Source organism: Hemibagrus wyckioides, linkage group LG01 (assembly GCF_019097595.1).
Source record: "Hemibagrus wyckioides isolate EC202008001 linkage group LG01, SWU_Hwy_1.0, whole genome shotgun sequence".
NCBI lineage: Eukaryota > Metazoa > Chordata > Actinopteri > Siluriformes > Bagridae > Hemibagrus > Hemibagrus wyckioides.
Genome location: NC_080710.1, coordinates 29,453,424 through 29,481,264, shown reverse-complemented (window position 1 = coordinate 29,481,264; position 27,841 = coordinate 29,453,424). Strand labels below are relative to the sequence as shown.

General features: G+C 37.4%; 1 long non-coding RNA gene across 1 annotated transcript; it reads right to left on the bottom strand.

Moving 5' to 3' along the window:
• Positions 1-603: 603 nt before the first annotated feature.
• Positions 604-27,629, bottom strand: LOC131358263 (uncharacterized). The gene is made up of 3 exons (XR_009205365.1): positions 27,341-27,629; positions 1,199-1,321; positions 604-867 (listed from the first exon to the last, which is right to left on the bottom strand). It is a non-coding gene; the product is annotated as an uncharacterized LOC131358263 (long non-coding RNA).
• Positions 27,630-27,841: the final 212 nt, after the last annotated feature.

The window sequence follows — 27,841 nt, the reverse complement described above, 5'->3', positions numbered from 1 at the left end:
CTTCTTAGTCAATAAATACTGTGACGACACTTCAAAGCTCTCTGTTGGTGTGACGCCTTTTAAGTTAAATGTGTTTTAGTAAGACCCAGTTGTTGGAAAGAATGAAGTAGCATTAGCAATGGACGGATAAAAGGCAAAGCGCTTGCCTCGTCTTGTGAAAAGTGAAGAGAAGAGAAGAGAAGAGAAGAGAAGAGAAGAGAAGAGAAGAGAAGAGAAGAGAAGAGAAAAAGACAAACATGGCCTTGTGTGCCAACCTGGTTGGCCAAATGCTCGATCTGTTTATTCAGCTGAGAATTGGACCGTTGCCAGAGCATCTCAGTCTCACGCCATCATCCTCCGCACTGCACATGTGGGCAAAATACTTATAAGTTTGCATTTGATAACATGACAAATGAGATGGCATGGAGCTGCAGGGGGAGACTCCGGCGAGACAGTGGAAAAGCAAAGCAGGAGGACGGGAGAGTGCCACTTTATTTTTGCCGAGCCCTTTTCCTGTCAGGCCAGGCGCTTTGAGAGGGCCATTTCGCATTCAAGTCACTGTTGTTTCTTTTCATAAAACGTTCTGGGAGAAAGACGTGCTCAAAGAAAAAAAAAAAGCCGGTCAAAAAGAAAGCAAGAAAGTGCCAGGGAGGGGGGGGCGAAGAAAAAAATGTTACAATGTTTTTCTTTTTGCCAAAAAAGGCGAACAAAGGCACTGTAGAGTGAATTGTAACAGACAAAAACGTGAGTTCCAGTAGGTCACGGAGTCGCTGAAGACACAGAGGGGATCTTGTGCATGAGCTTAAAGTCTCTGGGGCTCGAGTGAGCTGCATTACTCCCAACCGTTTTCCCGGGCTCCTAGTGACCATGTCTTGAGCCATCTCCTGCCTGTATAAGAAATGAATAAGAAACGCTTTCATTTAGACCCTGAATGCATAATTTTTATCCATGCTTTCAGCTTAACGTTAATCCAAAAACTTTCTATTGTTCAAATAGCATTAGCACACTGATTATGTATGTTGAAACAGAGAGATGTGATCCACAGCTTTCATGTCTGCACTACCCTCTGGGACCAGGGTGTGTGACACACTTTGGTATATATATATAAAAAAAAGTGACACTGTTTTGCCCATCATCTTATGTTTAACAAATGAAATTGGATATGTGACAGCAAGCGAGGTGGGAAAAGCCAGCCGTCTGATTAAAGAGGCATCATTACCTGTGCATTTGAGACATCCGGCACGTCCCCGTGCATCCGTCTGGCACAGACATGGGCAGGAAATCCGTCGCTCCTTCTGCTTCTTAAATACGTCTGAGATCTAATATGTCGCTGTGCAAGTCACTTGAGAGATGAGAGTGTGAAAATCAGAGAAAAATCAGCATACTTACTGTACCTGAGTAGATCAGGTCATGACAGGTGCGAGTGCCAGGACTGGTTTGATCAACCTGACGGTATTTATTTTATTTTTTTGGACATTTACATTTTTTTTGACTGCACTCATCACCTCCTAATCAATATGAGGATTTGCTTTCCTCTAAGCCTCCAATGCACTCACTTTATTAATATTCATATGTTCATTAGCATGAGGCTGACGCCGGAGCTGGTGCAGTCTAAGGGGTGTGCTAATGTAGCCACTCAATGCAAACATTGTTTCTAGGGAAACCAGCTTAATGAGGTGCCTACGGAAAGGGTGAGACTGTAAACTGATAACACCTTCTCACAGGGCTTTGCTTACCTGAGCAAACATGCACTCTCTCTCCCTCTTTCTCTATCTCTCTCTCTTTGCCTCTCGAGATGGCACCTGCAGCTGCAAGGTGCAGGTTACCATAATTTCAATTTAAGAGTGTGAAATCCCTTTGCATGTCAACTCCCTTTGCAATTTACCTGCCACCCGACTACACGTTTCACAGCTGTTTCCTTTAATCATACAAAATGCTACTAACACTAAATTAACCTCATGTTATGGGTGGATGGATGGGTGGATTGATGAACAGGTGGATGAGTGTGATAGGATAAATGGGTGAATGGATAAATGGTATTAACAGATATGGGTGGATGAATGGAGGGATGGATGGATGGATGGATGGATGGATGGATGGATGGATGAAGGAATGGAAGGATGAATGTTTGGATGGGCATGGGTGAATTGATAATTGGATGCAGTGATAGGTATGGTTGCGTGTGTTGGATGGTTGGATGGATGGATGGATGGATGAATGAATAGATGGATATAGGATGAATAGATGGGTGTGTATAAGGAATTAATTCGTATGGGTGGATGAAAGGGTGGGTATGGGTGAAAGGATGGATGGATTAGTATGGATGGATGGGTGTATGGATGAAGGTGTATGGATAGATGGATGGGTGTGGGTGGATAGAAGTGTATAGGTAGATGAATGGTGGGTATAGGTGGGCAGATGGATGGAAGTGAATGGTGGATGGATGGATGGATGGATGGGTGGGTAGATAGATGAATAAATGTGTATGGGTGAATGAAAGGGTGGGTATGGGTGGATGGATGGATGGATGGGTGGATGGATGGATGGATGGATGGATAAATGAAAGTATATGGATAGATGGATGAGTGTGGGTGGATAGAATGGTAAATGGTAGATGGATGGTGGGTATAGGCGGGCAGATGAATGGACGTGTATGGTAGATGGTTGGATGGATGGGTATAGGTGAAGGAATGTTTGGATGAATAGATGGAAATGGATGAATATATTGGTTGGTATGGGTGGGTAGACGAATTAATGTGTATGGGTGGAGGTATGGGCAAGTATGGATAAATAGATGGATGGATGGAGGGATGGATGGATGGATGGGTGAGTGGGTGGGTGGTTGAGTGTGTATGGGTGGAATGATGGATGAAAGTGTATGGGTAGATGAAAGGGTAGGTATGGGAGGAAGGATGAATGGGTTAGTATGGGTAGATGGATGGATGGATGGAGGGTTTGTTTGGAAAATTTTGTATGGTTAACTGGATGGATGGATGGATGGATGAATGTACCAGATGCCATAAATGTTAAACGTAAACAAATAAATAAAAACCCATTAGCTCATGTCCATATTTTCTCAGTTTTACACAATGATTACATTATACTTTAGACGAAAGAGTGATAGTACATTATTTACATTATTTGGAATTTTTGCGTGCACTTGCCTGAACAGTTCTAAACTAAATCAATCAGCATGCTCTCCCTCAGGTAGAACACCATCCCACTCGGAATATGCAGTAAGCAGGCTTGGAATAATAGGAGCAGGAATAATAGCCTGAGAGAGACAGAAGCCCAGGGAGGGGCAAGAGTAAAGTGGAGCTGGGGAAGCACTGTAGGTTGGGCTGGATAATTGTGTCTACTTAGCCGATAAACGATGTAGTAAAAGCCATCTGGCATACATCATCCAGGGATTAAAAAAAGAGTGAGGGAGAATTGATCCAGCTGAAAGAAGGCAAAAAGGTGCACTGAATCGGCAGAGAAAAAAAAACACACACAAGTGTGTAAATATAATCTTAACTGAATAAAGCCTGTGAGGTAGACAACTGTATTTACATTTCTGTCTGTTGAACCTCTCTGGGGGAAAAGGATGAGTGATGAAATGATCGAATATATTATAACGTAAAATAAACAATCCATTTTTCTTCACCATGAAGTGTTTTATGCCTTTTATACCTCAGCATTTCCCAAATGAAATGTAATTCATATAGATAGATAGATAGATAGATAGATAGATAGATAGATAGATAGATAGATAGATAGATAGATAGATAGATAGATAGATAGACAGACAGACAGACAGACAGATAGACAGTTAGATAGATAGATAGATAGATAGATAGATAGATAGATAGATAGATAGATAGATAGATAGATAGATAGATAGACAGACAGACAGACAGACAGACAATTAGATAGATAGATAGATAGATAGATAGATAGATAGATAGATAGATAGATAGATAGATAGATAGATAGATAGATAGATAGATAGACAGACAGTTAGATAGATAGATAGATAGATAGATAGATAGATAGATAGATAGATAGATAGATAGATAGATAGATAGATAGACAGACAGACAGTTAGATAGATAGATAGATAGATAGATAGATAGATAGATAGATAGATAGATAGATAGATAGATAGATAGATAGATAGATAGATAGATAGGTAGATAGATAGATAGACAGACAGACAGACAGTAAGATAGATAGATAGATAGATAGATAGATAGATAGATAGATAGATAGATAGATAGATAGATAGATAGATAGATAGATAGATAGATAGAATTCATTCAATTTAATGTTACATTTAATGTTATAGAAGAAGTTGGTTCCTGTTATCACTTACATTAAAGCAGCTATAAACAGTCTCTCATCAGCCTTGGGTATTTTATTCCTCTTAAAGTTAATAAGACAAAAAAAACATGTCATGTTTCAGTAGAACTACAAAGTCCTTAGTTCTGAAGACATTTCCAAGGTGGAAAACCTTATTGCCTTTTATATCACACTGATGACTCCTTACAGAAATCTATATTCATTACAGAAGAAGCCTATATTATCACCACACACATACATCACAGCTCAGTGGAATTCTGTAACTCACATATCCCAGCTGAGGGGGTTGGGGTCAGAGAGCAGGGGCATATATGATGTAGCTCCCCTGGAGCAGAGAGGGTTATGGGCCTTGCCCAACAGTGGCAGCTAGGCAATGACTGGGCTTGAACCCCAACCTTCTGAACAACAACCCAGCGCCTTAACCACTTGAGCCACCACTACCCTTTGGTTAATATAACAGTTATATGTTTTTCTTTTTTAAACCCGAGTTCCAGTCTACCAGCGGAATGGAAACTGACTTATCAGACATTTTCAATCAAAACAAATGAATTATTTTATGGCTGCATGTTTGATATAAAATGAGTCAGGACTCTGTTGGCTTTCAGTGTGTTTTTTCCCTCAGTTGGATAACTATACACGGAATTTTACTGGTTGAAGATTAAATTTTAGCTGAAATGGGTTTGGCATCATCATTTACTTTAAAGAAACATTTGTGTGAAAAAAAATAACCATTTATTGGAACTTTACTATGAATACTCTGCCTCTAGTAGGCTAGGTAAGGACGTAAGGTAAGCTAAAAACAGAAATACTAATGAAACACTATAAATTGTCCTGAGTGTCTAATTTCATGTGAGTCATTAACCACCACTGTGGAGCGTGCCTGTGGTAAAAAGAGGTAACTAAAATTTCTTATTAAATTGTAATTTTTTACCTGTGATTTGTAGCTGAACAAGTGTTAGAGAAAATGAACCAACACCAACCTCTGGCCAATCAGACTCATGAATTTTATAGTAATAAAATACAATAAACTGGTAATAAACCCCAGTCTACATTGCATCCTAACCCTCCTGATGGAGGACTCTTTAATGGTTTTTCCTTTTATTACTGATTTTAATTTAAATTTCTTAGTACAATAAATACACTTGTCCATTTTTTGCATTAGAATCTGTTTATATTCCAGCATGGATTAGATGTTCAACACCCATCAAGGATAAAATCTATGATATAATACAAACCAAGCCGTTATGGAGACCTGCGCCAGACATGGCCTGTGTTTACAGGATCATGTTCCCATTTACAGTGTAGTAAACAGGTAGGTAAATTAGGTAAGTAATATAGTAGCATAAAGTTATTCTTTTTCTCAAACTCTGAGATCACTATACAAGCAGATGAAACATGCCAAATATTAAAATTTAACCATTTAACTACAATAATAATAATAATAATAATAATAATTATTATTATTATTATTATTATTATTATTATTATTATTATTATTATTATTATTATTATTATTATTGTTGTTCTTGTTGTTAACACAATCTATTTTTTTTTTCAGTACAAAGTGAATACTGAAAAAACCCCTTAAGGTTTTCGTTTGACTTACTCTCATATTACATTAATAATCATGAAAGGAAAAGTACATTTTTTTCGAAACTGTAAAAACCTTTCATTTCTTTTATTACCCAGTCGCTCCAGGAGTTACGTGTGACTCTTGTGCCAAAAATCTGTGATTTCGCTGCACGTTTTTGCTAAAATTTTACCATGCAACTCTCGCTACTTTTGCAGAAAACTACTTGAACTGATGAAATTGCAAACACAATGTTCTTCTTTGAACTCCTACCAGCGAAAACACATACGTAATTCCTTTCTATGAGAGCTGGACTCATGTTCTGCACAAGTGAACTGAAGAGGGCTTTGGCTGAATGTGTGCTGTGATGTAACACGACGTGTCTCAGTCCAAAAACTGCAAACATTGGTGAGTTTGTTTTATTTCATGTTCATTTCTGCACTGGGAAAACTGCAGAATGATGACTTGGACATTGAGGCCACAACCAGAAAGGAAATAACTGTGATATAACACTGTGTTTACTCAGTGTGTGTTGAACAAAGTCCTGAACTTTGATGTATTTTCCAAAAATGATTACTCACTGATATTTTACAAAGAAATTAAGATAGCACAAAGTATCTTAATATCTTATTATTTTTTTTCTTTTCCAAATGAAACCATTTTAGGAGGCTACAAATGCTCAATTGTCTAATGAACCACACAAATTATTTTTAATAATATAATTTATTAACATTTTATTTAGAAATATGACCACTAGCACTGCCCTTATTTCTAATCTTAATCATTAATCTTATATAATTTTCATATGACTTGAGATGCATGATTTATGAGACCTTCTTCCATAAACGTCCATCAAATGTATAATCTACATGGCTCTACACTTAGTAAGGTTTTAGCGCCTTTATTTGTCTCTTAAAACAGTGGGATTAATCAGATGTATGTCCTGAGAGCGAGGTTTTTGCAGAGGTACATAAAGACAGAGGTGACACGAAGGCCAGGGCTTTGTTGTTTTGTCTGCAGTCAATATTCATAATCTGTGAAAAGAAAATAATAAACAACCCTTTTCATAGTGCTTTATAAGGAAGGGAAAAAATGTCAATCGAGTCACTTCAGAGCTGCATATCTAATCAAATATGAATAAAGCCACTTAGGAGGCCATTCTGCTCTTGTTATTGTGACATTTCAATGGGACATGAAATCTCATCTCTCTGTCAATGTCAACTCGGCTCAGCGAAAAGACAATACGCGCCCTGACCTTTACAAATAAACTAGTGTCTCGATTTCATTAAAGGCTCCACTTAGCCAATCGTTTGCACCCTATAAATCAGTCCAAGTGAATCTATTTTGCATCGCTTAATTGAAAGTCTGGGGTTTTTTTTTTTTCTTTTTAGGCTGTACTAGGACGTGATGGAGGAGTGGGTAGTGACGGATGAAGAGATCAGCACAAACCGTTTCAGGGGAATCAGGTCGTGATTGATCAGTGCCCTATGGGAGAAAGGAAGAAGACTGGATCTGGTCTTCACTCCACAACTCCCAGATTAAAGCCTTAACAACTCAGCCTGTCCTTCTTCATCTGTTTTTTTTTCTCTGTAATGGCAGTGTGTGTGTGTGTGTGTGTGTACAAGGCTGGCGATGGATGAGCCGCTTGCCTGTGAATTGTCCCCGCGTCTTTCATGAACTTCCTTCAGTGGCGTTTTCGAGCACCGCTATTGGACCCGTTTGTTCAATTTAAAAAGCGGGCGATTTATTGGCGTAGCCTGCGGAGCCTTCTGTAATCCCAGAGGACATTTTTGTTAGGGCTTAGTTGTGGCCTTAGTGATGCCATGGTGCAATACTGTAAACTGACTTCAAAGGGTGTATTATTCTCTGACGTAAAGAGCATGAAGTGCGTAATGACTTCATGGGACTGGAGAAGCAAAGGACCGACTTTCCATCTGGACCTGCCTTTGTCTTTCTCAGCACATTTGAGATTTAAATAAAAGCTAGTGTGTGTGAGTGTGTGTGTGTGTGTGTGTGTGTAGTGCTGGATGCCGCTATGGATGTGTGTGTGGGGTAGGATCAGTCATATAAATGTCACAGGAATGTCAGGATTTGTGTCATTTAGCCTGACCCCGCTATGAAGCCTACTATTTCCCAGAGAATATAAAAAGCAACAAAAATAGTAAAATGCATGGCATGCTGGGAATTCATGGATACTCTAAATTAGAAAGTGTGGTATTGTAGTCTGTATCACTATCAATACACAGTTTCTAATCTATCATCATTATTTTTATTTATGTGACACAATATTTTAGCTGTATAGTCACTGTCACGTTGAAGCCTAAACAGCCAATGTGTATTTTTAAAAAGAACCCAATTTGTTGTAAAAAATGCAAATCTTTTAAACCTTGTCATTAGCTGTTCTGATTGTTCCACCTACAGTGAAAATGTGCTTAGAATGAGCATGGGGCAGCGTGATCCACGCCCCAGTGGGCCTCTCTCAGGGCTTAGTGCAGTTCCCATATTGACCACAAGGTGCAATGATAAGTCTATGGAGCTAAATAGGGACGTTAGCGCATCTAGAAAGAAAAGCAAATCAAGTCAAGCAAGTCAAATGGTTTTCAAATCTTTTGAAGCAATTAATATTTTTAATCTAGCATGACACATATATTATATTATTTTATACTTAGTACTATATTCTTAACACCCTCCTGGTGGTTCACCAGCAGGATCCAGTGCTCTCATTGCTGTGGCCCGGGTTCGATTCTCAGGCAGGGAGCTAACTGAGCCACTGAACAGTTAACTCTCAGTGCCAGTCCCAAGCCCGGATTAAATGGGAGGGTTGTGTCAGGAAGGGCATCCGGCGTAAAACCTGTGCCAAAATCAAAACATGCTGACCGAATGATCCGCTGTGGCGACCCCGAACAGGGAGCAGCTGAAAGAACAACAACAACAACTATATTCATAAACATATTTATATAATCAGTCATTGTATTTCACCTTATTTCCATTGTATTTTTAATTTTCATTGTTGACTATTTTTATTTTTCATTTCTACTTCTCTTTTTTCAGCTTAATTTTTATGACAAGCTTTTCAGCTTCTATATTCTTCAGCTTAATTTTTATGACACAGACGGCCATAAAAAGCACTTCACTGCACGTCGTACAGTGTATGATTGTGTATGTGATGAATAAAATTTGAATTGGAATTTCAGTATGGAAATGTAAGTGTTGATACGGTCACATGTACACGTGCTCCACTGGATGATCCGCAACAGCTAGAAGATGAACAGTAATGATAATGAGTCCTGGGTGGAGAACAGGACAATCTTTATGATTGCAGCAGCATCAATAAATGTTACCCTGGTGTTTTATATATACATATGTATAATATAATAATTTTTGGTACATAATCAATCCTGTTACCTCATTTAAATATCTATTAAACATGTTTTAACAGGCATATTTTTTTTTGTTGCCGATTTTTGCTAGAAATGAGCCATCTGACATCGCTGTGTCTTCTATCTTCCCTGATGTCTTTAGCATTGTACATGGTTCATAAATATATAGAGCATACATATCCTATCCTATAAGATTTCATTTCATTTCCTCCCCTGAATATATCACCCCCAATGCTGTATGTTTATTCGTAATTTATTGTAAATATCCCATTGTGCACATCTGGTTAAATGCTAACTGCATTTTATTGGCTTTGTACATGTACTTTGCACAATGGTAATAAAGTTGAATCTAATCTAATCTAATAAAATCTAATCTAATCTAATCTAATCTAATCTAATCAGATTGGAGCTGCTTATGAACTGGGACTGATCCCTGATATATATATATATATATATATATATATATATATATATATATATATATATATATATATATATATATCAAGGATCAGGCATAGTATTATAACCACCTGCCTAATATTGTGTATTGTGAAGTACATGCATCCGGCCATCCATATAATAAAAGAGAACGTGATTCATCATACCAGGTCACCTTCTTCCATTGCTCTGTGGTCCAGTTCTGATGCTCATGTGCCCACTTTTGGTTGGAACAGGGGTCAGCATGGGCACCCTGACTGGTCTGTGCAGCCCCATATGCAACAAACTGCAATGTACTGTGTATTCTGACACCTTTCTATCAGAACCAGCATTAACTTCTTTAGCAATCTGAACAACAGTAGCTCGTCTGTTGGATCAAAAAAAATAAATTTTTGTGATTCAAATAGCTATATGCATGGCTCCCTGGCCCATTTCAACAACAGGGGCGTTTCTACAGTTAAACCAGAAGCAAACTAATTTTAAATGATTATTTTCTTTTTATATGAATGCTATTTGTATTGTGATTTTACCCATATTTACAGAAATCCGGATATAGCTTTAGATCCTAATAAGCAAACCAAAGATTTCAAGAAAAACCCTCTGAGATGGCACAAGGAAGAAACGTAGAGAGGAGAAAGGGAATCTTCAGGATTATAAATCTTTACATTATACAGGTGTTGAAGTGTGTAGTAAAGGAGCTAGGGCGAGAGAAGGACTATAAAATAAACCTGGATAAAAAGGTAGAATGTGGTTCTTATCTGATCTATTTATAATAAAATATAGTTATATAACCTTATGAGGTTTGTAACAGTGAGAGAAGGTTTTTATTTTCCTGGCTTGATTCTACATATCCATCTCAGTAGATGCTATTCATTCTTCTGGTCCATTTTTCTTTTATATATATATATATATATATAAAAACACATATAAATGAATTTCACAATTCTGTACTACACATCAAGGGAGAAAAAAAGAGGGAACATCCTTCTCTCAAGAGACATAAAAATAGCTGTGTCCACTGCTCTGTGTCAAAGTTAGGTCACTCAGTGGGGTGTAGACTTCAAAGCAGGCAGGGAATTCTCCGAAAACAACTGCTAGCAATTTCAAATCAACACACATTGTCTCTCCTCCCAGACCTCAAGCCTAAAATATTCTCTCCATCAACAGCCATACACACAGACATATCTAATTTATCTAAATGCATCTGAATATTGTTTGTTTCTTTTTTTTTATTATTATTAAATGCCATTTGGTCATGTCTCTAAATTGACTTTGGCTTACTATTCTTGAGCTTAGAAAAATGGGAAAGCAGTAAACACAATATTTGTATTGTCATTCATACAGAGTGGGAAAAATGCATTGTGCTCACATGAGACTCATCAGAGCAGCGGTTCGTGAAGTGACCACTGAGCGATGGTGGTCTCGTCGAACCAGAACGGCGAGAGAGAGCGAGCGAGCAAGCGAGAGAGAGAGAGAGAGAGAGAGAGAGAGCAATAGAAGACCTGCCTATTTTGCCTAACAGTATGTGGGAAATGAAAGTGACCCCTCAAGGTTAAAGGCCAAAAAACATGTCAAGAATTTCCCAGGATATATTTCAAGGACGACGAAAAGGAGGTTTGCTTTCATTTTGTGCCTCACAGCTCAGTATATATATGTATTCGGAGGTCTCGTAATGAATAACGGGGGAGACGAGAAAAGGCGAGTGGAGACGATTACAATCCGTCAATAGAGACACAAGGAGACATGGTCATTGTGGCACACTGATGGGCTTGGCCTGTGTTGCATTGTGGGTAAGTGGCACTCGCTCTGGCCTCAGCAGGAAGCTGGCTGTTCTGGCCAGTCCTCAGGTGCTGTCATTCTCCCCTCCACCATATTAATTATGGGATAAAGACTCTAATCCCTTGCCTTTGAAGCTGCTGCCTGGTTTTCAAGGCTGCACTTTAGGACAGAAAGAGATGGAGAGAGAGAGAGAGAGAGAGAGAGAGAGAGACTATGTAGACTATGTAGCATTAAAGCGAATAAAAAAAGCACCCAATTTTTTTTTCTTTTGTTCTTTTTAAATGCTTTATTTTCATTACTCAGTCCATATGCCCTGTCCGGATTTTTGTGCTAATGTGGTTGTTTGATTTTACCCTCGATGCCGATGCCATATTTAGCTCAAGAATTAAATCTATGAATCAGTATCTCAGTAGATGGTGCTATATATATATATAGTTCTGTTCTTTATTCTTTTCATTCACACATATAGATTTAAAATATATATATAGATTGAGTCTGTAGTTAATAATAACTCAACTCATTTTTATTAGAATCCTTTTCTTATGGACTCGTGGACTCACTCTGAAAGATTCAGTTGGGGATTTTTGATAAATATAAATATAAGTAAAGCTCAGCAGTTTGGAGACGATATAGAGGTTTCACAAGGTCATGTTGCCGTTAGTTATTCCAAACAGCCACTTGATTATGATTCCTATCAGCCTCAGAAACTCACATATCCCAATCACCCTCACCTTTATCCAATTTCACCCTGATAAACACAGTTCCTGTGTTTCAGTGTATTATAGACTGGAGATGTAGTAGATGTGGGAATGTAGAAGCTTAGTGGTTACAGTGTTGGATTACTGATCAGAAGGTTGTTAGTTTGAATCCTAGGTCCACCAAGCTGCTACAGCTGGGCCCTTGAGCAACCCTCAACCCTCAGTTGTATAAAATGAGATAAATTGTACGTTGTTCAGGAAGGGCATCTGCCAAATGTACTGTGTTGATGGTGAATTTATTTGCCATAGTCTTGTTCATAACCTTTTTGGGGTTTTTTTTGTATTAGTTATTGTACTTATAGTTAGTTTGTATTACTTTTAGTTGTTTTTAAACACAAAAACGTCTCGACCTGCATCCATCTTCACCTCTTTTGCTGACACTATTCAAGCAATCTGCGATTATATTCCAGTGAATTTCAGTGAAAGCCCCACCTTTAATTATTATAATTAATCTGATCTTCACATGCATCCAAGGTTGACTGTTTTAGCTTAAACTTCATCAGCATGTTGCTCTATTTTAAATTCAGTTATATGTATTGCGTTGATAGTGGTGTATTGGGATTTCTTCATCTCTACTTTAAAAGAGTTAAGTCCTTTAGTCCATATGTCCAGCCCTGTCCACATCTCTACTCTCTGCTTAAACAGATTCAATTTTCATGTTAATATCAACGTCAACCAGACTGCATTGCAGTCTGGGACTTTTGATGTATCCCCTACTCTACATAGGCATTAAACATGGCGTTAAAATGGAGAGCATGGTCTGTTTTGTTGGTTTGTTTGTTTGTTTGTTTGGGAGCTAAAAGCAAAACCTGAAACCTGACATTGTTTTCAGTCGACTGTGACTGCGCTAGGGATAACAATATTCCTTCGTGACCTGACGTAATTGCTAACTTCTCATTGAGAAAAACAGCATCAACCAATAAATTAGCACCAGAAAGCTGTTTAATGTGTTTCAGGGTGAAGGTTTCTTTTAATCCCTAAGCTGCTGTGCAGAAATTGTGTTCTGAAATTGCTCTGGATTCAAATTGAGTTGTGCAAGTTCGCATAAATTAGTGACCGTCAGACCTTTGTGTTGTCAGATCATGTATTATTAATAGATAGCACGACAGACTAACCTAGCTTTCCTTTACGCCTCATAGCATTGTAGCTGATATCATGGCTTTCTGCTTCTACAGTTCCCAGAGTGACTCAGAACCCTGAAAGCAGCCTGAAGTCGTTTTCTTTCCTGCTGAGGTTTCAGGTGGAGATTGTGCTGAAGAGCAGGTACTGAGTGCTGGATTGTGTGCTGCCCTCTTGTGCTGATCCATACAGCCTGTGTATGTGCTGGAGCCGGTTCCGTTTGTCTGCCATGTTGCTAAATCTCTCCAGTCTCATGCTGCTTAGAATATAATAAGTAGCATCGTTTATGTCTTCCTTGAGTCTTAATGTCTTTCTGCAGAGGTTTCAAGGTGTGTGTGTGTGTGTGTGCATGTATACACCATATCAACACACAAGGGTGTTATTGTCGTTAATAGAGAGCTGTTAATGTTAATGCACTAAATTACCTCAATAGTCGCATGTAGCTTTTTTATTAGTCTTTATGTATGGAATAAAACACAGCGGTGCATGAAAACAATGGTCCGATGTCCCTCTGATGCGAAGAGAGTCATCGTCATATAAAAGCATGTTCACAGGTGTTTTATTTCGCGTAAACCACAACAATTTGGCAGCATAAACATTTTTTATGCATCTTGCATTTAGTGTTATGTTTAATTTTACTGAACTTCCATGAAACCGACCTCTCTTAAAACTAAAATGATATAAAGGTTGTCATGTAACTAAAAAAAAAATACTCAGTCTTGAAGTCTTTTCCTTGTCAGAGATACAGCTTTACACCTCGGACTGTTAAAGGCTCCGATAGAGCCTCCTTTTATCAATGTAATAACAAAACACAGCTTATAAATAATAGCACTAATCTGCTTATATGGGCTGTTGGACATACAGGACCCTGAGTATTAGAACGAGAGCACTTACCTGGAACTGAAGGTATAAAAAGTCAATCAACACTTTCTGACCAATTGAAATCAAGCATTAAGTGGCACTGAGGGGAAATAAAATAAATGGCTTCGAAACGCATTCAAAATCATTAAAGATTTATTCGTCAATCGGGACCGGCAAATACACAGAGGATTCTTTAAGAAGAAAATAAAACGGTGTCATTTAAAGACAGATACAGACTAAGAGAAGAAGAAGAAAAAAAATCCAGCATTTTTCATGAAACCAAGAAAAGAACAGGTGGAAGAGAAGGGGAAATAATTGTTTGATCTGTCCTTTGACTGTCGCTGCCCTAATCACTCAAGACTGATTCAGAAAATGCAGGCTTGAATGTCAGAGGGCCACCTGCAGAGAGCTAGTCCGTTTTCCTGGCCTTGTGCGCGCATAGCCCTGTAATCACCACTCTCGGCACCAGCTTGGCACTCCAGCACAGCCTTGATTGAGCACCTCAATCTAACAAGGTATCCACCAGTGCTGCCAACCTCTGCTGGACAATTGAAGATGCCCCCGATGATCTCAGCGCAATGCATTTGCAGGCAGTCTTATGATCTATCATCGACAAGGCCATGCACAAAACTTGTTCCTGATGTTAAAAAAATGTGAAAAAGTTGAAGTAAAAAAAACGGCTATATTTACCGTTGGAAGCAGATTGGTGCTTGTCACAATAAAGTGTTGAAGACATTTATTTTCTTTACGCATATGGAAACGGCTTGTTTTCAAAACGTCACTCAAGAGCGGTTCGCAGTTGTGCTTTCTGGAGGGAAATTTAGTGAACCTTGTGCTTTTGCAGTCTTTTAGGAAGCGAAAGGCTTACATGTGAAGCATTAACATCAACCTGCCGGTAAAAAGTCAGGAATTATAATCAGCCACTAGCATCTGAGTGATGATGATGAGGAGGAGGAGGAGGAGGAGGAGGAGAATATGAAAATTATTGTTGTCACCTGATCAACAATTCGTTTCTATTCGAGAAAGCGCTTCATCCTGGTCACTGATGACCTATTCATTTCACTGATATTGATATTTGTATAGCACATTTAACAATGGACATTATCTCAAGGCAGATTTATAGAAATCTGGATATAAATGATATACTTTAAAGCAAGCCAGAGGTGACATGGTGAGGAAAAACCTCTTGAGACTCAGAAAGGAAGCTCATCTTCATCTGGGTGACACCCGTGATTATGGGATTGTGAGAGTTGTCAGCATCATGTTCACTCACTCATTAACACACTCATTCACACACTTCCTCACACACTCATTCACACACTCATTCACACACTCATTCACACACTTCCTCACACACTCATTAACACATTCATTCACACACTCATTCACACACTTCCTCACACACTCATTCACACACTCATTCACACACTCATTCACACACTTCCTCACACACTCATTAACACATTCATTCACACACTCATTCACACACTTCCTCACACACTCATTCACACACTCATTCACACACTCATTCACACACTTCCTCACACACTCATTCACGCACTCATTCACACACTCATTCACACACTTCCTCACACACTCATTAACACACTCATTCACACACTCATTCACACACTTCCTCACACACTCATTCACACACTCATTCACACACTCATTCACACACTCATTCACACACTCATTAACACACTCATTCACACACTTCCTCACACACTCATTCACACACTCATTCACACACTCATTCACACACTTCCTCACACACTCATTAACACACTCATTCACACACTTCCTCACACACTCATTCACACACTCATTCACACACTTCCTCACACACTCATTCACACACTTCCTCACACACTCATTAACACACTCATTCACACACTTCCTCACACACTCATTCACACACTTCCTCACACACTCATTCACACACTCATTCACACACTTCCTCACACACTCATTCACACACTCATTCACACACTCATTCACACACTCATTCACACACTTCCTCACACACTCATTCACACACTCATTCACACACTTCCTCACACACTCATTCACGCACTCATTCATACCTAGGGGTAAATTTCACATCAGCATGTCCACATCAACCCGGACAATTCAAGCATGAGGATAACATGTGAGAGTCCACATAGATACTATCCCAAGGTCTGGATCATATCAGGAACCCTGGACCTCGGTTGCACCCTGCTGTGACCTGATGGCATGATGAAATTGTATGTTTTACATCCTGAATCATGAAAAAATAGAAAATATATGAACCCTAACCATGTCCCTAGTCCTAACCTTACCTTAGTCTTATAAGTAAATTAATTTCTGCAAATTGTCATAGATTTGGTTTGATTTTCTTGGTACCTACATAGGACTGTCATAACAACTGCATAAGCATTGCATAGATACTGTAGAAAGCAATACTGCAACATTTATGAAAACTTAAATAAAAAAAAATTAAAGAAAGAAAAAATTAAGAAAAATTAAATAAAAATATATTCAATACAGTCAAATCTATTGAGTAATTCTTGTTATAAAATATTGGATACTAACATTACAAGAAAATGATTAAACTGTTTTTATTTTTTTCCTAAGCTTGAAATTGTCGTTCTCTATTAGAACATATATGTAGATTTTTCTAATTGCAGCTTTAATTTCTAGCATTAAGAGAAATCATCTGCCAGATAAATAAAATAAAGCTTAGGATATGAAGAAACAGGCTGTGTAAGCTTATATTTGATTAATATTAATCCTACAGTAAGAAATATTAGAGGAATACGCTCACATTCAAGATGTCTTCGATATCATTTTTCACAGTGTTGCCTTTTTAAAATGACAGACAGAAGAGAGACGAAGCCTCGATTATCATAATGAGTCGAGGGTTTGATAATATTTTATCTGTCACTTTTAAATGATCTTGTAATTTTATTTGTTTGTCGTTGGTGACAACACATTCATGACAAAGTCGTTCTAGTATGGATTATAAATTAGATTAAAATCTAAAAACAAATCTAAACACAATGTGTTTGGGCTTTGGAACTGTTTGTTCTGTCCTGGTGTTAAAATCACTGTAAAGACAAAAACTGAATAAAAGTAATTAATATTTCACTTCCTGACTAAAATAGTTAAGTAAAAAATAATTCTATTTCCCAGTGGAACTGGTACCTGTCCATTTTCAGCATTGAATGTCTTTGTCATGTCTCACTCCACAGTGGTGGTTAATATGAAGCTCATATGAAAGCAGACACTCAGAACTTTGTAGTGTTTCAGAAGTATTTCTGTTTTTCCCTACACTACTAGGGACAATATATTCATAGAAAAGTTCCAAAAATACACACACAAATGTTTGGATCGTCAAAGTAAATGTTGATATCAAACCCATTTCTGCTCTCTGAGATGTCCAAAGTGCTTGGTCATCTAAAAAGCAGCTCAAATTTGATCTTTAACCAGTAAAATTCTGTGTAAGGTTCTCCAACAGAGGGAAAAACACACGTCTAAAACACACTGAAAGCCAACAGACTCGTTTTAGATCAGACTCACAGCCAGAACATCATTCATTCTTTACATATACACTGAATAATAATGTCATTCCCTCAGTGTAGTAAAACACCAGTGTACTGGTAAAAAGAACTAAATTATTTGCATGGGTTGTATTTGCCATCCTTCACTTTTTTGCAACCAGTCTGATCATTCAGAGGCTAATTAGCCATCTAAAACAAATATAATTCATTCATTCATTCATTCATTCATTCGTTCGTTCATTCATTTAACCAATTCATTCATTCACTCATTTTTTTCATTCATTCATTCATTCATTAAATCATTCAACCATTCACTCATTTTTTCATTCATTCATTCATTCATTCATTCATTCATTCATTCATTCATTCATTCATTCAACCATTCACTCATTTTTTCATTCATTCATTCATTCATTCATTCATTCAACCATTCACTCATTTTTTCATTCATTCATTCATTCATTCATTCATTCATTCATTCATTCATTCATTCATTCATTCAACCATTCACTCATTTTTTCATTCATTCATTCATTCATTCATTCATTCATTCATTCATTTCATCATTCATTCATTTATTTATTCATTCATTCATTCATCCACCATTTCCAGCTAAATATAATAGAGTTGATTTAACCAGGATGTACTTGAAGCTGCAGGACCTTTTCTCCTTTGTACTGAGATTAATAAATGAATGCGTGAGACATTTTTCTTTCTTTCTTTCTTTCTTTCTTTCTTTCTTTCTTTCTTTCTTTCTGTCCATGCATGGATGGATGGATAGACAGATGGATTTCTTTCTTTCTTTCATTGCTGGATGGGTAAATGGATGAATGGACAGAGGGATTTCCTTCTTTCTTTCTTTCTTTCTTTCTTTCTTTCTTTCTTTCTATCTTTCTTTCTTTCTTTCTTTCTTTCTTTCTTTCTTTCTTTCTATCTTTCTTTCTTTCTTTCTTTCTTTCTTTCTTTCTTTCTGTCTCCAAAGTGGGATTGGGTGATATAATGCATTATGAACACTAATTACTTTGTAAGACACCATAGTACTGATTTGTACTGCACTGTAAAAAGAGCTATATTACATTAATTTTAACACGTGTAATAAACATATCAGTTATTTGTAAGGATGGGTATTCAGCCTTATAACTTGATATGAATATGTTCATAGATTATAGAAAGTGAGACATCTTTCTTTCTTTCTTTCTTTCTTTCTTTCTTTCTTTCTTTCTTTCTTTCTGTTTCATTTTAAGGAATATTCAGTCAAGTGCAAAAGTTTACACCCCCTTTTGGATTTTGAATGTAAAAAAAATGTACCTCTGTTTGAATATCCATTTCCAATGATATACACTTTGAATACATTTCAACATGTTTGGAAGAAGGACACCTGTGAGACGATGGCATTCCAACAGATATATCATGAAGAATATGAAAATTCATTCATTTATTCATTCATTCATCGTCAAGGAAGTGCCGAATCCTCATCAAGCTCTGAGCATGAAGTGAGACTCCAGGCTAAACGAGATGCTTTCCTTCAAATCAGTTTAGCCATCAGCTCACGCTTAAAATTGAATTTTACCTCGTTGAAGCACTCTGCTGTTCAAACACGCACGCTTTATTACATCATATTCAACTATGCTATTATTGTTCCTGGGATTTACCATGCACAGAGAACAAGCTCCATATTAAGCACTTAACTGCTAGTGAGGAGATCTGGATGAGTGATAGCGATGGTTGCTAAGGGAAGTGAACATGGTAGCGCACGGAGACTTTTAAGATGTATGGATCATCATGCTACGCTAATGAACACGCTAATCTCCGAGCCAAAATTGCTATCTGTCGAAATGAATACATTTCCTAACATGAACTCTTTCAGTTAATAAACATATATTAAGAATTACTAACATATGCATATGATAAAATAAAATAATCTACATGTAGCTCTATGGTTCGCTGAAATATTTAAATCTAAGCAATGAGATTTATTTATGAAACTGGATCTGAGTACATTTATGCCCAAAACAATGGCAGGAGCAAAATAAGAGTTCCTGAGTTTGTGCAAATTTATGTTTAAGAAGGTTTGCTAATGATAGTCTCAACTTATGTGCATGAATTTAATGAAAATGTTATGTTCATATATATATATATATTTAAATGGCTAAAATATCTAAAATAAAGAAATCCAGAGATTAAGGCAAATATGGATATCCATTGTGATTAAAGCGAAAGTAATGGCACCCTTTAAAAGATGGTTTGTTAGCTTGCTGACGCTCTGCAGTGGCTGAGCTGCATTAGTGGAAGACTCACACAGGCCACTGCTCTCTTTGAGCTTTATCTTTATTATTCTGGATCATTAATGTCTGACTGCCATCTGGGAAAATACATGGTGGAAATGTTTTTTTGTTCGGTTTGTCTAATGAAAATAGTTATATACTTATAACTTAAAGCAACAGAGTGCTGAATGTGGTGCAATTTCCAAATTGATTGAAAGTGGAGGCACTGTTGAGAGAACTGAGAGAGCTGCATTTCCACCTGTATTACATATACGTGTGTTATGTACATGTTCATTTACATTTTGGTTTCCATGCATCTGTACATGAATACCTAAACTGCTTGATTTGAGTCTTTATCCTTCCCGCCGCTGCACCTCTCACTCCTCTAGAGGCAGCCTAAATGACACTCATGCCAACAGGCACTTGTGAGGCATGACACTCCAAATTTACGATCAATTACGGCTTTTCTAAAGCTGGATTTAACGTGTCGCGTGCGTCCTCGGCTCACTCGGATGGAATGGCTTCGAATGAATTTGAGCGAGTTGAAATTTATCCTCACATTGCCGTGGGTTCCTTTAACCCCACATCCGTTTCCAGCTTAATATAATATTGTTGATTTAACCATGATGTATTTGAAGCTGCAGGGCCTTTTCTCCTCCGTTTTGAGATTAATAAATGGTTTTTCAGGGCACGTCAGGGTGGTGCATTATTCTAGCAGAGCTTGACGGAGAGCTAGGACCGGGACGTGGCGTTCAGTCCATCAGTGGCAGTTATATTCAATTTCTGCGTGGAACATTTGTCAGATGGGACAGGTAGCATTAAGCCATGGAAGGAGACTTAAGTCGTCGTAAGAGCTGCCCCACAAGCCGCATTATCACCCACAGCCCTCGGTTCTCTCACCGCAGCTCAGCCGTCTCACATAATCTGATGGAGGATTGATTAATTGTACATTTAACTGGATGCATGGCCCTCCTCTCTGTAATAAATTATGGTCATTAATCAATAAAGCGCTTGGTAATCCAGGGAGTTGGAGGACATGCTGCTTCCTAATAGAAAAGTCTGAAGCACAAGGCTGCTCTTCTGCTGCCCGTGACCCTCCGGATGAGCTGTTCCACATCTGCCTCTGTCCAATTAGATGACAAAATTAATGAACATCCTTTAGCCGATAATGGGATTTGTCATTTCGCTGTCCTGCCCATAAATTTTTGATAGTCGGCATTTTTCCCACCGACCTTTAAGTGCTTTAAAAGTTTTTCACAACATTTTCGTAACTACATGATAAACCTTACCATTTTTCCTCCCTCTCTCTCTCTCTCTCTCTCTCTCTCTCTCTCTCTGTCTCTCTCTCTCTCACTTTAAGCACTCAGTGATAAACGAAGGTAAATGAGCTGGGCAGATGTTTCCTGATAAACAGCAACAATGGTGCAGAATAAATATTTTAGCTGTCTCAGTGCTCGCGCTCAGGTGAGGAGGCAGTAGATGCAGATGGCTCACCTCAGAAACGCAGCACGAAAGAAAAGACACAACATGAAGAGATCACCCAAGGATACTACCGATACTGTCGGGTACATTCCGATCCAAAAGGAGTCTAAATCCAAAAATACAAAGAAATGCTTTATTTTTATCGATACTATTAAAACTATTAAAATGCTTAAATTTTTTTCTTGTTCATGTCTATGTATTTTTAACCACCTTTTTAAAAAAAGTTTTATTTATTTATTTATTTATTTATTTACATATATATTTTAATCAGCCATCAAAAACACATATAATATTGTTACATTATATTTCTCCCTTTTTAAAAGTCTTTTTTGCTGAATAATAATAATAATATAAAAACAAAATAATAATAATAATAATAATAATAATAATAATTATTATTATTATTATTATTATTATTATGAAAAGCAATAATGAACAACAAATATCACATTTATGTGTAGGAAGGCTAAATATTTAACATTATTATTATTTTTTTTTTATAAAGCATGATAATTATTCATGAGGAGGCATTACAGTTTACAACATTGTTCATAATGAATTCAAAGAGCTCATTATGCACTATGCAATGTGAGGCTGGGTGATATAATGCATTGTGAACACTAATTACTGTATAAAGCTCCAAGATACTGATTTGTAATGCACAATAAAAAAATAGCAATATAATAAATTAATTATAACACTGTGTAGTAAACATCAGTTATTTATAACGATGGGTATTCCACCTTATAATGCATTATAACATGATATGAATATGTTCCTAGTTTATAGAAAGTGAGACATCTTTCTTTCTTTCTTTCTTTCTTTCTTTCTTTCTTTCTTTCTTTCTTTCTGTTTCATTTTTAAGGAATATTCAGTCAAATGCAAAAGTTTACACCCCCTTCTGGATTTGAAAAGGAAAAAATGCAAAGATTTATATTTATTTTTATTTACATTTCATCTAGAATCATATACACTTTGAAAATGATTCAACATGTTTCAAAGAAGGAAACGTGTGAGACGATGGCATTCCAACAAACCAAAATATTGGTAATATCCGAATATTTTAAATATTCAGATATTAAAACTGAGCACAGATTTTGAATAAGTCACAAAATCTTCTGTCCATTGGAAAACTTTAAAAATCTCCCACTAGAGACTCGTTCTATAAATGTTAAACATCTCCTTATAGAAAAATATGTGCATTTCTGGAAAATTTGTCTATATGCCAGTAAGTCCTTGTGAATTCATTTTTTAGAAATTAGACTAAGCTTACATAACCCGTGAGTGGCCTTTCCATGCTGCTGTTACAGAAAACCATCACCTTCTGACCAATCAGAATGGAGAAGAGCGTTGCAGCTCTACTGTATATCCAAAAGTGTTTCTGTTTCCATAAATACACTCAGTCACAAGACTACAGATGATTAAGGCTCTTTAGCGGGGTCTAATAGGACGAGGTGAAAGGTGCATTAACTACACTGAGAGCAGGTTCACGGAGAGGGGGGAAAAAAAGAGAAATAGATACGTAAGTAATAACAGAGGTGAAAGACAATTAAGTACTTGGGTTGTGGATAAATGACTTAAAAGGTTTGCCTCTCTACCTGAAAAACTCTTTCTCCATCTGAGGCTGTCAGCACGTCTGAAGGCTGAGGTGGCTTGATGGATGGCGAGCTGAAGGGCACAGCTAGGAGCTAAAGTCTCAATTATGGAAAAGGCGGTAAGTAGAGCAATGTTGCCGAAGCCTTTATTGTGGTGACAGGGGTGAAAAATCGCAATATTGCTAATCAGGAGTTAAGGCATTAATCATTCATTTATTGGTGTTTCCTAACATGTGTCTGGCTTCTTCTTCGTCACACACACACACACAAAACATTAAGACCTGAAATCCTCAAAGCCGCACTTTCCATCTCCTCACTCGACTCGAAGTGCTACCAAATTCACGCTTAATTATTCACCTAAAAGGTCACGACCGCCTTCTGTCACTATACGACAAAACACCAAATCCTACACGTCATAAAAAGATCCCCTGCTTTATTAGCATCGGATATTTAGTTGTGCGTAATAAAAAATAAACAAAGACACAAAGCCATCATCCTTTCCCACCGCCAGCCGGAGCGTTCTGAAAATCTAAGACCCATAACCATCCTCCTTCATTATACCCTGAACGAGTTATCGTGAGTTTGTACAAAAAGATAAGTGAGTTTAATATGCACTGGAGGGTAAAGAAAGGATTCTATTACTGCACATAAAAATTACCTCATAAAACAACTAATATGGCAATTCTGGGAGCAATTTTAATGACGTCTATGATGCACGGTTGTAGTTATGCTAATGAAGTTGCCGTTTTACTCATATTCTGCCCATAATGCGGGCCTTATATTTCAATTTCGGCAGATTAGCGCTAGCTAAGTGTTACTAATAAATTTCATTAATATAATGAAGGCGAAGGCATGCTCTCCGGATCCGATTCGCTCGCTCTCGTCCATCATGCGTTCGGAGCCACATGTGCAGATACAGTAATGTTTATTGGATTATAAACTTCAGTGCGGTGTGCTGTTACAGTGGGGGTGCTCACTCGGAAATGGGACTTCTCCGAATCCAAAAAACAGCAGGCAGCGCTGCAGCGCTCGCTTTATGGCGGAGCTCTGGAAATGGCTTCTCCTCCATTCATCTCAGAATGGAGTTTCTCGAAGTAGTTCATAAAGCTCAAGGCGCTGGTGTAAAGTGAACAGCGATTTCTCTGTGGTGGATTCCCTGCCAAACTCTCACTCTCTTTCTCTCTCTCTTTCTCTCTCTCTCTCTCTCTCTCACACACACACACACACACACACATATGCTCTTGTCCATGCAAATGTGCACACCAGTCTCTAGCAGAGAGATTTTTATTCTCAGACTCCCTCTTGCTTTTCTATTAAAGTGAGTAAATGAATTTAAAATTTTATGGCAAAGCTTAAAAAAAGAAGCATGAATAGTGACTCTACCCTTCGTAGATTTTGTGAATTAATTATCAGACCATCTCATGAATAGTTAATAGACGTTTTAATAAAAAGAAAGTAAGAAAAGGTAGGAGCATTAGCCCCGCCCCCTGAACCGTAACCTTGATCACTGACAGCTGGATTTATATCTTATAACAACTCAATAATGAGCCGGGGATCATACCCAGAGGTCTTATTGATGATATGATGATGAATGATCAGGTAAACTGACACACACACACACATTTTAAGAGCGTTTATTATTATTATTTATTTACTTATTTATTTCCAGAATGCCATGTTTCTTCCAAATACTGGAAATGGGAAAGGTTTCATTCAAACAACAAACAACAACAAAACAACAACAACACCCACTAATTTTCTGTCATATGTCCTTGTGTCTAACTTGTACTTTGATTAGACAATGTTTGGTTAGCATAAAAAACATTCAAACAACAACAACTACACCCACTTAATTATACACTTCCGTCATCTGTCCGTTAGTCAAAGGGTGCTTTGCATAAACAACATTTAAAGAACAATAACAACGACAACAACAACACCTGTATTCAACATTCAAACAACAACACCCGCTAAAAATAAAACTCTGTCCTTTCATCTAATTTGTACTTTGATTAGACAATGTGTGCTCAGAATAAACAAAAACATCCATCATTCAAACATCATCAACATTTTCAACAACAACAATGACGGCACCCACTGAGCTTACATTTCTGCCAACTGTCCTTGTGTCTAACTTGTACTTTGATTAGACAGTGTTCGCTTAGTATAAACAACATTCAAACAACAACAACAACAACAACAACAACCACTTAATATACACCTCTGTTATCTGTCTTTTCATGTTGATTAGATGGTGTGTTCTCAGTTTAAAGAACATTCAACATTCAAACATCAACAACAACAACAACAACAACAACAACAACAGCAACACCCTCTGATCTTATTCTTCTGTCATCTGTCCTTTCATCTAATTTCTATTTTGATTAGACAATGTGTGCTCAGTTTAAACAACATTCAACATTCAAACATCATCAACAACAACAACAACAATACCCTCTGATCTTATACTTCTGTCATCTGTCCTTTAGTCCAATTTGTACTTTGATTAGACAGTGTTCACTTAGTATAAACAACATTCAGCAGCAACTGCAACAGCGACAACAACATCAACAACACCTTAACATACACCTCTGTCATCTGTCCTTTCATCTAACTTCTATCTTGATTAGACAGTGTGTGCTTGGTAATAAACAACATTCAACATTCAAACAACATCATCAACAACAACAACAATAACAACACTCATTGATCTTATACTACTGCCATCTAATTTGTACTTTGATTAGACAGTGCACAACAACATTCATCATTCAAACAACATCATTACTATTATCAACAACAACAACAAAAACAACAACAACACCCACTAAACATACACCTCTGTCATCTGTTCTTTCATCTAATTTCTGTTTTGATTAATCTGTCATCAGTTCTTGTGTCTAACTTGTACTTTGATTAGATAATGTTTGCTTAGTATAAATACCATTCAAACAACAACAACAACAACAACAACAACAATACCATCTGATCTTATACTTCTGTCATCTGTCCTTTGGTCCAATTTGTACTTTGATTAGACAGTGTTTGCTTAGTATCAAGAACATTCAACAACAGCAACAACAACAACAACAACAACAACAACACCCACTTAAACTACACCTCTGTCATCTATCCTTTCATCTAATTTCTATTGTGATTAGACAGTGTGTGCTCAGTATAAAAAAACATTCAATATTTAAACAACAACAACAACACCCACTGATCTTATACTTCTGTCATCTGTTGTTGTGTCTAACTTGTACTTTGATTAGACAATGTTTGCTTAGTATAAACAACAACACCCACTAAACTTCTGTCATCTGTCCTTTCATTTAATTTCTATTTTGATTAGACAGTATGTGTTCAGAATAAACAACATTCAACATTCAAACATCAATAACAACATAATCGTCAACAACAACAACCCCTTAGACAATGTTTGCTTAGCATAAATAACATTCAAACAACAACAACAACACCCACTAAACATACACCTTTATCATCTGTCCTTACATCTAATTTCTATTTTGATTAGACAGTGTGTGCTCAGAATAAACAACATTCAACATTCAAACAACAACAAAAACAACAGTAACACCCACTAAACATACAGCTCTGTCCTCTGTCCTTCAGACAAAGTGTGCTTAGTATAAACAACATTCAACACTCAAACAACAATCACAACAACATCCACTCATCTTACACTTCTGTCCTTTGGTCCAGTTTGTACTTTGATTAGACAACATGCTCGGAGTGTACTGTATCGACTCTGAAGGTATTTTGAGGTTATATTTATTTTGAGTAAACAATCCACTGTGATTGTTTCTGCATCTGACGTCCAGCTCATGACGTGTAACGGATGTGTGTGAAAACTGTCCGTCCAAATGGACATCAGATCTGTTTTAATCTGTCCACCTGATGCTATACTTCTGACTTCTTTATACTTTTTCATGCTGTGGATTTTTCTTCTTTTCACTGATATTTCATTTCATTTCAAAATAAAAGCCCAAAATAATAATCTGCCGTTATTTATTTATTTTTTTTAAATGAAACCTTATACCAATGTTTTTGTCCCTTTGTATCACTGAATGCTGATATTTTATTTAGCTTAACATTTGCAAATCCGTCATGATTCATGAGTAATACACCATGTTGATTTGGGTCCCTTACTGCGTTAAAGTGTAATATTAATATTACACATAAAGGTCAAAGACATTCGCCTCTCTTACCTTCGATTTTTCACCCTTCTTGACAGGCTTAACAAGTCATGACCCTGCCTTTCCTTGTTGCCACGAGATGCTGTGATTAAGCCACAGATTAGGCCGAGCCGCGACTCAGGAAACAAACTCTTAACGCCGCCGTGGTCAACCGGAGCCAATCGATGCTCAGAGTCAATATCAGGTGCACTAATTTGCTGTTGAATGTGCCCAGTCATTTCAGGGTGAGCACTCAATTTGGCTAGATGAGTACAATCCTTTAATCTCCTCCAGTCCCTCGAGTGCAGAATTACCGAATGTCCTAATAAGAGCGGACAGATGTTGTGGGATCAAATTTGATTCTTTTAATTGCTATCTTCTCCTGTTTCGCCCTTTTGGACTTTAGTCCCTTAATGGTTTACAGTTAAACATGCCTCGTGTGTGTGTGTGTGTGTGTGTGTGTGTGGGTGTGTGTGTGTGTGTGTGTGTTTACATCTTAGTGGGGTCATTTGGATAGGAAAATCTGGTAGTTTT